Source organism: Sesamum indicum, linkage group LG5 (assembly GCF_000512975.1).
Source record: "Sesamum indicum cultivar Zhongzhi No. 13 linkage group LG5, S_indicum_v1.0, whole genome shotgun sequence".
Classification (NCBI taxonomy): Eukaryota; Viridiplantae; Streptophyta; class Magnoliopsida; order Lamiales; family Pedaliaceae; genus Sesamum; species Sesamum indicum.
In genome coordinates, this window is record NC_026149.1 from 5243404 (window position 1) to 5250171 (window position 6768).

The 6768-nt window shown below is 33.1% G+C and overlaps 1 non-coding gene across 1 annotated transcript; it reads left to right on the plus strand.

The window, feature by feature from the left end:
• TRNAI-UAU lies at positions 207 to 280 on the plus strand. The gene has a single exon. It is a non-coding gene; the product is annotated as a tRNA-Ile (tRNA).

Consider the following 6768-nt stretch of genomic DNA (forward strand, 5'->3'; position numbering starts at 1 on the left):
ATTCAGATGTAAAATAAAATTAAATTCTTTTAAGGTTACTATTGCAACTAAATACTGTAAAACCAAAGAATTGATGTAAGCCAAGATGCAACACTAAATCAAATAAGATAACTTTAAGGTCAATTTAACGACAAATTTTAAAAATAAAAAATAAAAAAACAAGAACTTGAGACAAGATAATGTTAATGAGAAATTAATATGTACTTGGTCCCGTAGCTCAGTTGGTTAGAGCGTTGGTCTTATGAGCCGAAGGTCGCGGGTTCGAGCCCCGCCGGGACCATAATTATTTATTTTTTGCACAATTTGCATTTGATACTAAAAAAAATAGGAGAAAACATGATAAGAATACAAAAAAATAGCTAGATCTTAGATATAATTGGAAGGTAAAAGACTTAGAGAAAATTTGGTCAAAAAATCATTATTTTTTTTGTTTTTGATAATATTATAATTAGGTAAGAATTGATTTTGTCATTAGGTCTTATGAGCCGAAATTCGCGGGTTCGAGCCCCGCTGGGACCATCATCATTTATTTTTGCACAATTTGTATTTGATACCAATAAAAAGAGAAAACATAATTAGGATACAAAAAAATAGCTAGATCTTGATGTAATTGAAAGATTCTTACTTGGAGAAAATTCGGTCAAACAAACCATTATTTTTTCTTTCTTTGATAATATTATAATTAGGTAAGAGTTGATTTTGTCATTAGGTCATATGAGTCGAAGGTCGCAGATTCGAGTCCTGTTGGGACCATCATCATTTATTTTTGCACAATTTGTATTTGATAATCAAAAAAGAGGAGAAACCATTAGGATACAAAAAAATAGTTAGATCTTAGATGTAATTGGAAGATAAAAGACTTGGAGAAAATTCGGTCAAACAAACCATTATCTTTTTTTTTTTTTATCTTTGGTAATATTTTAATTAGGTAAGAATTGATTTTGTCATGATGTATCATATTATAGAGGTGTAATTGACAAACTCACAAATAATGTTATTATATGACTAATCAAAAAGTAGGCAAGGACTTAATAAATATATAAACAAAATATTAGATTGGATTAGAGGGCCGATCATTAGCAACCAAACTAAGCAAATATCTTCTTAAGTGAATCATGATAGTGCATTAAAAGGGAATTTAGGTGGTTTGCATTACTATTAATCACTTGCAACGTTTTTTACCCTAACCTTAATGCAAATTTGGCAAGCTCCAATGTGGATGTTATATGCCAAAAATTGCTAGATGATTCATAAAAAATTTGCACAAGCCGTTGAGATGATGCATTGATGATTTAGTGCAAAGAAAATGGAGATGGATATAGTAGTTTGTATTTAGAGATATTATTCATTGTGAAACATCGAGAACTCATTGTTGGTTATGACATGTTGTCTCAGCAGTGTGTTTTAATAAATCAATTGCAAATTATCTTGTCTTAATTATTGTAGTCTCTTAAAATAATCGACATCTATTGGTGAACTTTATAATGCAATCTGTCACAACTTTGCATATCCATTGAAAATATTGTATAACAACTAATCATCAATAATTCACTACTAACACAATCTGCAACCATCTTTATCAAAAATTCTATGATCAGTTGCACATCATTTAATAGTTTGTCATTAATATCATATTTTTTGTACTGAGGTAAATATTACATATTAAAAATAAATTAAAGTGACAAATTAGTACAGTTTTAACATTTGAGAAAAATTTTGTAGAACTAAATGTAGGGAGAGAAAAATATTATATCCATTAAAATTATTTTAAATTATTAACAACAAATCTCGGATTCTAATTCTCAATCCAAATGCAACAATTTCTAGACATATTCAAATTAAGGTTTTTCAATTTTCAAGAATGCATATATACTAGTTTTTTTATCAATATATATATATGTATGTATTCATATTTAAGCTTAATTGGATTTTTAGTCCTTTATTAGTTACAGTCATTTGGCATTTTAGTTCTATAATTTATTAGTACTACAAAAACAAATAATGAAATTTGGGGCAGATTGATTGACCGTCAGAAACATCATTCCTCATTGCAATTGATAATTGGCACTCTTGAGGAATGGAGATAGGTCACCGACATCACGATCCTCATTTTTTTTTTTACATTATGTAACTTTGGGATGACACGATCTTTACCAATACTTTTCCAATATTAGTGTTACAAGTTGTATTCTTAATTTCATTCCAAACTTGTAACGGTAAAGTATTGTAACTCATATTGGGACACTCTATGAAAAGTAGGAATAGACAAGAAAATACTTTTCTTACACGTGATCCAGAACGTGATGAAAAGCTGACAATTGAAATCCTTTCCAAACTGAGGTACAATTTGAGACACTTTTAGTACTTAGGTTAACGAATATTACAAATACCATTCCTAATTGTAAGATTTTTAGAATTTGAATGTGCTACAAGTGTCGTGGAAAAAGACTGTTACAACTTAGAATGGTTTTCCTGTACTAATAAAATGGTATTACAACAACAGTTGCAACAATGATACAACGATTATATTTTAACCGATACTTTATCGTCCTCATGGTGTTCCGAGGCCCAATCCTTATTATGCATCAATGACTATATTATAACGGCTACTTTTTTGTTTCAAAGCCTATTCCAAATTTTTCTATCTATATGTTCCTTTATTTGCATTTAATTTCACTATCTTCTTCCATTTTCCTCAAGATCTCTAGAATTTTTGTTGATCTTTTAAGTTATTTTGATCATGTAACAACTTGAACATTTCTTTGTCAATTGGTTATATTTGTTGTACTTTTGTCAATTAAAATTAATATTACAATATATATATTTATATGCATGTGTAGGATTTATCATGTTAAGACAGTTTAGAAGATAGATGTATAAGAACTTGTTGGGTAAGACGGGTCTTACGCTGGAGTTTGAGGATGGTATTATTGCATTTATAAAATATATAGGTCAAGTCTCGATATACATACATGGACAGTAAGAAAATTAAGTGTCCATGTCGAAAGTGCAAACTAAGTTTTCGAAACACCGAACGAGGTAAGTTTGACTTATTTATGAAAGTTTTTTTGCAGGAGTATTATAATTGGGATTCCCATGGCAAGGAGAGGGTGCAGAAGTACTTTGAGGTTGTCACCACGCCCCCTTTGCATAAGGAGCAAACTCCCGCTACTCATGAGGAGGAGGGTACTAGTACGTACTGGGGTGATGCGGCGCAGATGGATCAGGCATATAGGATGATTTTCGATGCCATTAGGCAGGCTTTCTAGTCTAATTATAACCAGCAGGGTGCTCCTGATGTTGGTACGAGCTCTTATTCTACTGATGTTGGACCTAATTCATATTACGACGGGGGCCCCTATGATTATGTGTCTAGGCTGTCGAATTATTTATATGATGTAGTTCATGCTGCTTACCTCAGCCATTATGAAACGGTTGCACCAAATCTCAATTGGCATCGGTTGCTAATCGATGCCAATTTTTCTAAGCGAGTATATGATCAAATATCCCAATGTGCTAATAATATATTGCCCCGCAATCACACCCTACCCCTCAATTAGTATAGTACGAAGAAGTTGATAAGAGATTTGTGTTTACCTATTGAGAAGATTGATGTGTGTAAGAATGGTTGCATGTTTTACTGGAAGGACGACAATGATCTGGACTACTACAAGCTTTATGAGAAGCTAGGTACAAGCTGATCAGAGAGCGATATCCTAACAGCAAGAAGGCCCTGTATGCCATTTTGAGGAACTTGTCGCTTACCCCTCACCTGCAGAGGTTGTAAGCTTCAGAAGTGACTAACAAGCACATAACGTGGCATGCCAAGCATCGAAAGGAGGAGAGATCTATGTGTTATATGTCTGATGCAGAGGCATGGAGACATTTTGACCTGATATATCATAATTTTGCTACGGAGCCTTGTAATGTTAGACTAGATTTGTGCACGGATGGGTTCGCACTACACGGGTAGTGCAGTCGTACGTATTCATATTGCCTGTTATACTTAAACCGTATAATCTCCCACCAAGAATGTGCATGATTTTGAGTACATGTTCTTGATAATGGTGATCCCTGGTCCTTCCAATTTGAAATATATCATAGATGTTTACTTGGAGCCGCTAATCGAGGAGTTGCAGAATTTGTGGCATGTGGGTGTACTGACGCACGACAATGCAAAAAACGAGACATTCACGATGTGTGCACATTGATGTGGACCGTCAACGACCTAACCACTTATGCTATGATATCTGGATGGTACCGCTAGTGTTATGGGGTGTCCAATTTGTATGGATGACACATGTGCAATCCATTTGCAAAATGGTAGGAATGCGTACTATTTTAATTGCCACAGATAGTTCCACCCCCCAAACCAGTACCGCACAAAAAAGAAACCATTCACTAAGAACCTAGTAGAAAAAAAAGATTGCACGTCAGAGATTGACAGGAGAGTTAAGTCCTACAGTTGAAGTACCATTAACATTCCCACCTAGTTACAGTTGCAAGCATAAGTGGATAAAGAAAAACATCTTCTAGGAGCTCGAGTATTGGATGATCTATCTAATACGGCACAATATTGACATCATGCACATTGAGAAGAAGTTTTTGACAATATATTCAACATCGTGATAGACATAAAAGAAAAAATAAAAAACAATTTGAAAGCCGAAGGACCTAAAGATCATATGTAATATAAGCTTGCGGTGGATGAAAGAAGGTCGAACGTGATGCCTAAAATCGTATACTATTTAGATTGATTTTAAAGTTTTATCATTATTTAACAAATAGTATGCTAATTGTTTGATTCTTGTACAAGAGGCAGAGCTTCGTCGGCCTGTTAAGGAGATGGAATTATTTGCCAGACACTACAAAAAGAAGGCCAACAGCGGCCAGAATGCAGTTGAGGTGGCAGTACATAATAATAAAAATTTTATTTTTGTTTAAAATAATTTTTGGGTAAAGTTGTGATAGTTTTGTTTGTTTTGCAGGAGGTGTTCAAGAAGCTAATGGAGGATCATCAGTTTTAGGCCACGATCGATGACCACAATACCCCGACCGAACCGGAGGCCTCGGTAGTGATGACCGAGCAACAGTTGTGGCTGACAGCGATCGAGAGTTAAGAATAAAGGTTGGGCATTCTGTCTTGGTCCTAAGGCTCACATCTCTAGCTGAACCTACACGTCACCTTCGCCCCCCCTTCCGGACATGGAGGATCGAATGGAGAGGCTGAAGATAATGATGGTCACCATGATGAAGTCCATGCAGGTTAGCTCCTCGACTGACAAACCGTCACAGTCGACAGCGTCCACTAGCGCCCCAGCACAACTTCCGAACCCCTTGCACCAAACAATAACTATATGGATATTGCTGATTGAGAGGGGAGTTGTATTAAGTTTTTTTTTTATTGTAATTGGATAATTTTTAGATTAATATAGTAACTTTTTCCGTAATTATCCATGTTTCATAATGTTCATTGTATTTCATTATTAAGATTAATTCAATCAATTAAACTAGTATACATAATTAAGTTTAATAAATAATTATAAATATTCAATTATTATTTAATAATAAATATTTTTAAAAAACCTAATTTAGAAACGGTCTTAGTAACTATTAAAAACTATTATAATTTTCAAAAAACAAACCGTTCTAAACATCATTACTAAAATAGTTCTAAAAAAATATTTCTAAAAAGAGAAAATCATTCCTAAACATATTCCAGTTCAAATTAATGCATATTCAACGATACATTTCAAACAATCATCCTAAAAGAGTTACAACAATGTGAATAAAATAAATAATAAATCATTCCTAAAGCTATTCCAAAGCATGTCCAATCTTTAATTCCAAAGACCATTCTAAAATATATCACCTTCAGACACAACAATCGTTCCAAATTTATGTGAAACATATTCCAGCAACCGTTCCGAGTTATGAATTCTTGTAAGCAACCGTTCCAAAATCTATAAAGTATGTTCCAAGCAAAGAAATCATATTTTTCTATTAAAATACACAATTAGGAACGGTCATATACAATGTGCTACAAAACACATTTCACCCTTGGAATGGTCCACGCTCAACCATTCCTAAATATTAGGAACACCGTCTATAAGGACGGAAGAGGAATCGTTCCAAATATCAATTCAAATTAATTCCACTTATAACAGGCCGTTCCAAAAGCGCAAAAAAAAAAAATCATTCCTTTCTAAATCCGGTACAAATCCCGCAATTTTTTGTAGTGTAAGGTTGTAAAATGGTCCTTTATCTTTTTTTTTTTTTTAATTCGACCATTTTAGGACAAATTTGGATAGAACTTTTTAAGTTGGCGAAAATTATTATGTCACTTTCTGGCTAAATTTGAAAAGCCAAATTTGTCCTAAAATTGTATAATTAAAAGAGATGAAGAACCAATTCACAATCCTAACAAATTACATGACTGAAATGCTAAAATATATATGGAACTCAAAATGCAATCAAACCCATATATTATATAACTATGAATTGATGTCCATATATAGAAATATAAAAATGACGAAACGACACTGTTGGAAGCCTTACAAAGAAAATTTTATGCAAAATTTAGTTCGGAAAATAATTGTGTTTGGGAGACGGGTAATTAGCATTCTTGAAATACAAAATTTTTGGCAATTTCCACCCTAAACCAATTTCCGACCAGACTTTCATCAGAAAATTCAAAGAAAAAAATATGTGGGGTCAATTTTGTATTTTTAATAAGTATCTGGATAGTATAATATAGAATTACAAATA